Here is a 9506-nt window from a genome sequence, read left to right on the forward strand (position 1 = left end):
CTCTTAAATAGTTCAGATCAAAGCCCATGAACTGAATGTCTTTCAGCAATAATGAGAACAGATAAGCTGGAGCCACTCTGCATTTACAAACTTGATTTTATTAGACATAAACAGATCACATCCCAAATTAGATTTGTGCAGTGGCAGAGAACCAGCACATATATTGAATTTGCAGACCAGAAATCTAATATTTTTGTAAAAAATAGGTACTTCAGGCAAATGTTTCTTCATATATGTAAGACATGATTCATTTCAAAGTTGCTCAATAACAATGTAATATTTTATTATTTTTGTACATTGCCTCACCATTTTAACTACCATGACTTCAGAAAGGAGTGAAAGTGAAATAAAGGAAGGGTCAAACATCTCAGAATTGTATTTTTGGGAAATTTTAATAGGAATCCCACCTGGGAGCTTTAGGATGATTATCAGGAGGGTGTTTGCTGGACCTGGTCCAATTCCTGCCAAGCTGGAATGGAGAATCCTGTTAAATTATATCTCTTTTTTTTTTCAGGAAGAACCCCTTGTTTCTGGAGGAGGACTCACCTCAAGCTGTTTTAGACCTCCAGAAATTAAGACTTTTATTCTCCATTTTAGACTGAGGTAAAATGTAGCAAAAAATGAGTCAGCAGTGAGTGGTGGTTTTTCACAATCAAGATAATCCATCACTGGACTACCCTCACATGAGTTGTGGTGGCTTTTTCACCACCAGCATTTTCTATCAAAGTCTAATATTTTATAAAAGACAATAATTAACTTGGGAATGTCCTGTGATATGTGGTGTACAGGAGATCAGCCTCAGTTACTACAGTGGTCACTTCTGGTCTTATGATTTACACCTGTATTTGCTTCAGCAGTTATTTCAAATGTTTAATATTTGCAATTTCGGTGTTTTATTTCGTAGAATTAAACCTCTTGTGTTGGTGGCACGTGTCATGCTTCCCAAAAGCAAACAGCATAGAAAAAACTACTGCCTTTGGCTGGTTTGAGACTAAACAAAAATTTAATTAAATCTAAGGGATTAGTGAATGTAAAAAGGAATGAGAACAAGCATACAAGTAATTTAAGAGATCAGAAATACAGCCAGCTAAATTCAAGAGAGTCAAAAAATGGCTTGAGTTTTAAAAGTGCATGTTAAACAAAAAACCAAAATAGCTCCTACAGCCTCCCGCTGTATAATTGAACATTTTAAATTATGACATCAAATTTGGAGAGTACTAAACTGTGACCCAAATAAAATTACTTCAAATAACACTTTTTTTTCTTAATAGAAGTAGTGATGATTTAAATGCAGTTTGATATAAATTAAACATGAATGTGTATATATATATAAATATATAAATATATATACACGTGAAAAATCACTTTAGGACAAAGAAAATCTATCTCCTAGGAAGCAAACTGATAATTTCCACAATAAACTCTCTTTGAAGTGTGGTTCTGCCCCTGAGAGCACCCTGCCACTGGTGCTGGTCCAAAGTGACCTCCTGGGAGGGTTTTAGGGAGAAAATGCCCACCAGGGTTGGGCTGGAGCTGGTTTAGGATGGAAGGGACAGGGAGAAGTGACTTTCTGCCTGCCTGGGTTCTGCCTCTCACTCCAGAGCACTCCAGGCCTTCCTGAGACATTTCTCAACCTCTCCCACCCTTCCAGTGAAGAAAGTTTTTGGCAGTGGTGTGGGTCAAGCTTTAAAGCTCTCTTCAGGGGTTCAGCATCCTGCCTTAATGGAACAGATTAGGGACTCTGCAGTTAATACTTCTCTGTTTGCTGATGAAGTGTGGAGTGACAGGGACATAGGGAAGCTGTGTTTTCCAGCTTCCCTTGCTTATTTGCTATCTCTCCATCATTTACTTTCAATTAAAAGATTAGTGGTAGTTTACTTCAACCACTGTGATATGAAGCTCCTGCTTCTCTAATTGCAGTTGAGGAGGGAGGAAGGATAAAGAAATAATCTTGTAGGCTTGGAGAAGGAAAGAAGGAAGAGCTGTCTCCTAGCAGCAGTCTTTGCCCTGAACTCTGCCATGGCCACTGAAATTTGCTATTATATGTGTCAAGAATGAGATGCAAATTATTATCTGTATCTCAGTATAACCTGCTGGAGTATTTTGCATTTTAAGGGTTTAATTGAAGCTCATTTGCTGCCAATGTGTACAATTATTTATTTCGGCTGAAATAACTCTTTTAGTGAATATTTGGCCAGTAATGCAGGCTTGCCTCTGAGGGCAAATCCTATGAATAAGCTGCAGATCACAACACCCAGACAAGTAGTTCCACACAGAAGGGTTATTTTCTTGGGCTTTTTTTTTTTTTTTTTACCTTTTTAATCCTCTTATTCTTTTCTTTGCAGAATAGTGAGGCTTTTTTTACAGTTACAGAATGGCCCATTCATTATGGGTTACATGATTGTTCCTGGAGAAAGGATGTTATGCATGCAAGTTGCCCAGGTCAGTTCATGTGTAATGTGGGTAAAGTCTGCTCAAAGCTTGATTTGGTAAATTTAGCCTTGCCATGCCACCTGAAATTGGGCTCTTGGAACTGTTTCCACAGCCTTCTCACCAACAATGGGGCTGCTGCTTCTCCCTGATGAGGTATTTTGCAGAGATCTGAAGGGATCCAGTGCTCAGCTGTTCTCTTTTGTCAGTCCTGCAGGTGGAGAGACAATGGGAAAGGTTTTCACTGAATTTCTCCAAGTGCTGGATAAGAAGCCTGGGCACATTAGGTACATTTAACATGCCAGTTGTAGCTCTGATTTTCTCAGTGGTAGGCAATTGAAACATTCCTTCCAGTGTTTGGCATTAAGATGCTAAACCCATTTATTTCCTTTGTTATTCAAACATATGTATCCACCCTCAGGGTGTTGGCTTCATGCTGAGCCACTCAATTCTTTGTGCTGATACAGGTGGCATTCAGGTACCTGAACACCAGAGTGACTTCAGAACGTGTTACATTTATTTAAAAGGTCGTTTATGGGAGAAAACCAAGCAAATAACCAAACCACAGAGCAATATCAGCACTCTGGCCTCAGCTCAGTGTAACTGAGCATGTCACAGAGCATATGTGGGAACAACACAGGAGCCATCAGGAAAATAAATTAATGATGCCCTGTTGAGAAGTGTTTTTTTCTTGGAGTTCACTTATGGATCAACTCACCAGGCTGGAAAATAAAAAAAGGAGAAGGCAAGATGACATCCAGGGCTGGTCAGCTGTGTGGGAGCTCACAGAATACCTTAAATTCACATTTTAGCTGACACTTCTCATTTTTGACCCTGGTCTTTGTACATTAACTCCTCTGGGCAGTCACTCATGCTCTTTCAAAGGCTGAATAACAATGTCTGCATGTTTCCAGATTTAACAGCAATCCATATTATCTCGTTCAAAGTGCCCTTTTCAGCAGAGATTAGCAATCAGCTTGCTGCATTTAAAATTAAATTTATTTGAATAGTGTTTGATTCTACAGCAGTGATATCATGAAACTCTAGACTGTGGCCTGAACAGCTCATTGCATGTGTTCTTTCTTCTTTCAAAAGTGTAAAAGTCTGTATTATTTTAAATATCCTCTAGTTATTGTTGTACTTCTGTATTGTTGTACAACTGGGAGTCCACTAGACTCTCTCCCTTTAAGCCAGTAAACCTGAGTCCTCTTTATTCTTATCAACTAAAATGAGATTAATCAGTTTCAACTCACAACTTCTTTATGAAAATCTATTTTCATAGGACACGTTGTCATTAATTTCATAGAAGAACTAGCCCAAGTCTCCCCCACTTTTCCCACAAAGATGGAGCTGGGAGAAACCACCAGTGCTAAGATTCTCCATCTAAATAATGGAAATTAGATTCTCCATCTAAATAATGGAAATTATTAATTGCTGAATGGAACTAATAAACACCCCGAAGACAGGTTTGCTTTCTACTTCATTGTGGCTGATACTCATCAAAATCAGTGTTAGGAAAAAGTAGGAAGGGTTTAAGGTTGAGAATAGCTCCCTTCCCCTAAAATATCAGCAGTTGTCTCACCCTGCTGCAGCTGAAATCCTGTCCTAAATTGTAGGTGCTGATCCCAGTGCAGGCTCAGAGAGGGGTGCCCTCCAATACAGTTTTATTTATTCAGGGCAAAACACAGATCAGCATGTTTAAACCAGAGTGAAAATAATAATAATGAAAGTAAAAATCTTGGTCCATTCCTTCATCCTTCTTCACTAATATTGAAGTATCTTTTGATCATCACACACTTTCTCATAAAGAAAAAAAAAAAAGATTACTAAAGAGTTTCTGTTAGGTTTGTGTCAGTAATCACTGTGGAGTTTTATCTTTATTAGTAAAATAGGGTGATACCACTTAGTCATGCTCCCATACTGCTTTGTAGTCTGGAAATATGAAACTCGAAACATATGTGGAGCAGTATTAACCTTGCAAACCCATCTGGGCAAGTGTTGCACCCAGCTCTGTTTATTCTAAAAATACATTTTTATTCAGAGGGATTTAGGTTCCTTGAGTGCCATCCTCCCCTGCCAAAGCAAACCCATCAAAAGAGAAGCCAAGAAATTGGACGTTTCTTACTGATATCCTCTCACAGCACGTTTTCTTTGACAATGGCAGGAATTTTTGCCTTCCTCAGATGAAGAAGCAGTTCACTGATAAAGAAGTGTTCACTGCTCTGCTCACTCTCACAAACCCTACCTTAAAACCCAAACCCACCAGTGGGTCCTGAGCCCTGACAGATGGTCCCAGGCTGGGTTCAGGGTGTTTATCTGGGCTTGAAGCATGAAGTCATGTGTGTGATGGATCCTCAGTGCTTCTTGCTCACCCTTTAAACATCAGTTTATTGACTGAAAACTGAGGTAGAAGATGGAATTTGCCTGTTTTTTTTTCATTAAAATGAAAATGTTTACAATTCATGCATCCCTTTCCTTTGTCTTTTTGTGGGTTGCTGTGTTCTGAGCTCAGGGATTCTTTTAAAATGCAGAAAGGAGCCCCCAGAAAATGTTTAGGCCTTGATAGTATATGACAGCCAGAAATTTGTGCAGCCACTTGCTGCTGTTTAGATCTGCTAAAGGTCTGGATTCCTGCTCTGCTGGAAGGTGGAATACTGAGGAAATCCACAGCTGCATTTTAAATATATTTCCTTAACTTGTACTCTATGAACTGTCATATCAGGGCATAAACAGAGCACTGAATAAGGCTGCCAAAAAAAAGAAAAAAAAAAGAGCTGCTTTTTAATAACCACTCACAGGATGATTGCCAGCAACAGAAATCATAATCATATGAGAGAACTTCAGATCTCATTTTGTAAATTGATAGTGATTTTCTTTTTCTTTTTAGGCTTTTATTTTTTTACCCTTTGGGTTTGAAGCACAAGTTTCCACACCTCTGGGATGGTGTTTGCCATACAATAGAACTTCTTGAAGGAGAAAAGAGAAGAAACTCCACTTTTTCTGAGAGAGGATTTGGAATTCTCTGGCCCGTCCACATCCTTTGCCTTGCAAATGATTGATGTCACTGTGGTTTCATGCAGTGACATCATCACTTACAGAGGAAAATGGTTTCAGTCTAAAGGAACACTGCCCAAAATGACCAGGATGTAAATAACACCCTGTTTGTCATCAAGCCTGCTGGGAAAAGGTCACTTTATGCAAAGATTTACTGAAAATTGGTAGAGAGCAGGATGGGTTTGGATTTACAGTTGGAAAGCTCCACAAGGCTTGGGAAAGCCAAGGTGGGAAATCACCCTTGGGGTGCACAAGTGAGGAGTGGCACAGAACACAATTCCTCCTGATCAGGGAAGTTTATGTAAAAGCAAGGTTTCTTGAGAGAAAAAAGGGTATTATTTTCTCATTTTCTTTAGCAGTGAAGTCACTGTTATGAAGATTGACCAAAAAAGACTGCTGTGTTTTGGGGTGGGTTTTTTTGCACCAGTGACAAGATAATTGCCTTGAGATTCCTGGTCGTTTTTATGAGAACTTGTAATTGCAGGTGACCTGTCACTGTGCAAAACTGCACAGAAAAAAACTAGACCTGCACTCAGAATAGATGGATAGATTGCCTGTATAAAATGGTTTTAATTCAGTCACTCTTCAAACTCTCCTCTCACCCAAGTACCTCTGAATTTATCAGATTTTGTGTAACTGTGGTGAGTAGAACAAGGTGAAAATCACCTTCACCAGTATTTATAAATTTGCCCCTTAATAGATTTTTGTAGTAAATTGAGGATTTGGCTCATTGGAAATACTAAAACCAGGTAATATCCAGCTCATTAGAGACACTCAGCTTTTATAAGACCAGAGTGCTCTTACACACAGTTCAGAAGTCACTGCCAAATTCAGTTTAAAATATAAGGAATATATTAGTTCTCAAAACATTAATGATCCCAATGGATTTAGGAATATCTGGGAAATACCCTCTATTAAAAGGGATTAAGGCCAGAAAAACTGAATGTGGGAAGCAATATTTAATCCAAAATGCACTTGAGTTAAATACAATGTACATCATCTTCAGTAGCTGTGCTATCAGCACTAAGGCAGTGAGATTCAACTGCTTAATTAGTATAATACAGGAAGAAAAGTTAATTGTTACACAAATTTAACCCTCAAATTATAAAATTACAGAAGTCCACAGCGGTTGTTCAATGACCACCACTATTCCAATTTTGTTGGTGTTTGCTACCAGAGTTTCTTGTGATTCTTTTAAATCTGCATGGCACTTTAGGTCACCCTTTCTAGGAACTGTTTTCTAAGGATTCAGCTGGAATGCAAACTTCTTCTGCTGCAGAATACCAACCCCAAAACCAGTGGGAAATCAGGAACCCAGTGTAGACTCTCTGTGAAACACTTCAGTGAATTTCCTATGTAACAAATCTTTGCTCTTCATCCGATTTGTTCAGGTTTTCCTGTGAAAATTCACTTTTACTTAAAAAAGTCAAGCTCTTTTCCTCGATAAATTTTCCACAGATTTCCCAGAATATTCTGAATGGGAAAGGACCCACAAGGATTATTAAATGCAACTTTTTCATGGATGTGCCATAAGAGGATGCAGCCCATGACCTTGGTGTTATTCGCACCATGCTCTGACCAACTGTGCTAATCCCAGATTTTCCCCGAGGTTTGTGGTTCTCAGGAATATTTTGGTCAGCCAAGACTTTCTTTGCTGGAAAAGACTTCCTGATGGAAAGAGCTGTGCATTGAAGAAACTCAGATGCTTTTTTTTTTTCAGCAAAGTAAAACTCACTAAAGTATTTTGGTTTAATAATGACATGAGTTTTCTATATTTTATATTCATCTGTAACACTTAGACAAAACAGAACATATTTTCATGCTTTCAGTTTTCATGAAATCACTTCTTTGGCCTAGCATAGCTTTAAAGCATAACTTTAAGGTTTTCCAGCTTCCATGGATGAGAGATCATTACAAATTCTTTTCCATTGATTTGAAAAAAAAAATTGTTAATAAAAAATTAATATTTTTAAAATCTTAATCTGACAATAATGACTATGTGCCAGGGCCTGCCCACCCTCACAAGCAGATTTTTTTTTGTTTTTTCAGCAAGTGTGAGTTTTTACTACTTCTTCTTACAGAATAAACTGGACAAGAGTCTGGTCAAGAGGAGCTTTTAAAATTGAGTGGGATTTTATTTTTTTCCATGGACTTTTCTAGGTTTTGGAGAGTATCTACAGAAAAGCATCTCATAAATTGTAGAATAATTGATAGTTGCTGACAAGAATCTCAAATGCAGGCTTGCCACTGCCTTGGGGTAATAGAAGTTATATAAATCTGGGAATAATTAAATCATCCATTTTTTCCACAAACAAATGGGATCCAGAATTGAAGCTGTGAAACCACATCTGACGTTAGACGAAGGGAATATTAACATATTTATGTTCCCAGCTTTGGGAGCATTTCTTCAGATGTGTGTTCTTTCATTCTTGCCTTTCTGGTGGCTTTTTCCAAGTCCAGGTTTTCCAGGTAAAGCGGTGCACAGCACAGGTGAGAAAAGCAGGCGTAAATATCAGGCCTTTGCTGATGTGTATCTCTAAAATCCACTCATCTCAGGGGCAGGATACACATGCTGTGTTGTTAATGCTACTTTATTCATCAACCTTTGTGATTTTTGAGTCATTTGAAAATACTAAACTACTAAATATTAAGAATACACTTTTGCATCAGATTTGATAGACCAGATCTGTCACTTTGATCTTGAAAGGATTGTTTATATTCCCAAAATATTTTTGCAGAGACCTTTGACCAGTTACCACCTTGTCCCCAGCCCAGAGCACTGAGTGCCTTCCTTGGACACCTCCAGGGATGGGGACTCCAAACCTCCCCGGGCAGCCCTTTCCAAGGCCTGAGCAGCCTTTCCATGAGGAAATTCCTGCTGATGTCCAACCTGGAACAGCCTGAGGCCATTCCCTCTCCTCCTGTCCCTGTTCCCTGGAGCAGAGCCCGACCACCCTGGCTGTCCCCTCCTGTCAGGAGCTGTGCAGAGCCACAAGGTCCCCCCTGAGCCTCCTTTTCTCCAGGCTGAGCCCCTTCCCAGCTCCCTCAGCCTCTCCTGGGGCTTCAGCCCCTTCCCCAGCTCCGTTCCCTGCCCTGGACACGCTCCAGCCCCTCCATGTCCTTCCTCCAGTGCAGGGCCCAGAACTGGACACAGGGTTTGAGGTGTGGCCTCAGCAGTGGGTGACAATCACTTCCTCTTCAATCCTTCCATAGTAATCACTTGATATGCATCAAAAAAGTCAGCTTGAAATAAACTCATGTGACTGAATACATTCTATTCACTTATTCAGCTTGTTTGCATGAGCTGTAAATTTGATTTTTACGTAAAATACAGTCTTAACTGCCATGAAGTCCTTCTGAAGGAGATTAAGTCAACCCTTAACTGTAAATCCTCTTGTGGATTTTACTGAGACCCTACAATGCACGTGATTGTCCATTATTTTCTATACTATATGATCATTATAGATTGCTAGAAGAGACCCATCTTTAAGAACATTTGAAATAAATGGAAAAGTTATTTTCAAAGTTGCTGGCAGGCATTCAAAATCTGCTTGTAAATGAGAGTATTTTTAAAATCAAATACAAAGAATCCCTTTAAGTATATGTTTTCTTACCTTGAGGCTCAGACTGAAGTTTTTGTGTACGATTTGTTGATACAAAGGTTAGATCTGGCTTCAAAAATGGCAAAGTATCTTTATGTAAAGTCCAAAGACGTCAGTGTCCACACAGTGCAGCTTTCTAAAACCCTGCAGAACCCAAATCAAAATGTTTATTTAAACCTGTTCCCTCCTTCCAGAAAGCCAGAAAAAGAAATGCAACAAAATTCAAACTGCAACACCTCAGTTGGATCCTTTTTCCATGACGGTTGGTCCCAAAAAAAAAGCTGTTTCCAACACATTTTTTACAAGAAAACAGAACTCTCAGCTTATCTTGGTACAGGGTGTATTTCCGTGGAAAAGTGCAGCCCCTGTAAATTTGGGGTTATATGTGTGCTCTCTGCTTGGCTCTCTGTGTGTTTGTAA

General features: G+C 39.1%; 1 long non-coding RNA gene across 3 annotated transcripts in view; it reads left to right on the plus strand.

The window, feature by feature from the left end:
• The window catches only part of LOC128804286 (uncharacterized), a 46194-nt gene extending 38729 nt beyond the window's left edge, over nt 1-7465 (plus strand). For all 3 annotated transcript variants that reach the window (XR_008435997.1, XR_008435996.1, XR_008435998.1), the window contains 3 exons: nt 515-624; nt 2351-2442; nt 5318-7465. This is a non-coding gene — a long non-coding RNA (uncharacterized LOC128804286). The remainder of the gene's footprint in view (nt 1-514; nt 625-2350; nt 2443-5317) is intronic.
• The last annotated feature ends 2041 nt before the right edge of the window (nt 7466-9506 follow it).

The sequence above is a fragment of the Vidua macroura genome, chromosome 2, assembly GCF_024509145.1.
Source record: "Vidua macroura isolate BioBank_ID:100142 chromosome 2, ASM2450914v1, whole genome shotgun sequence".
NCBI lineage: Eukaryota > Metazoa > Chordata > Aves > Passeriformes > Viduidae > Vidua > Vidua macroura.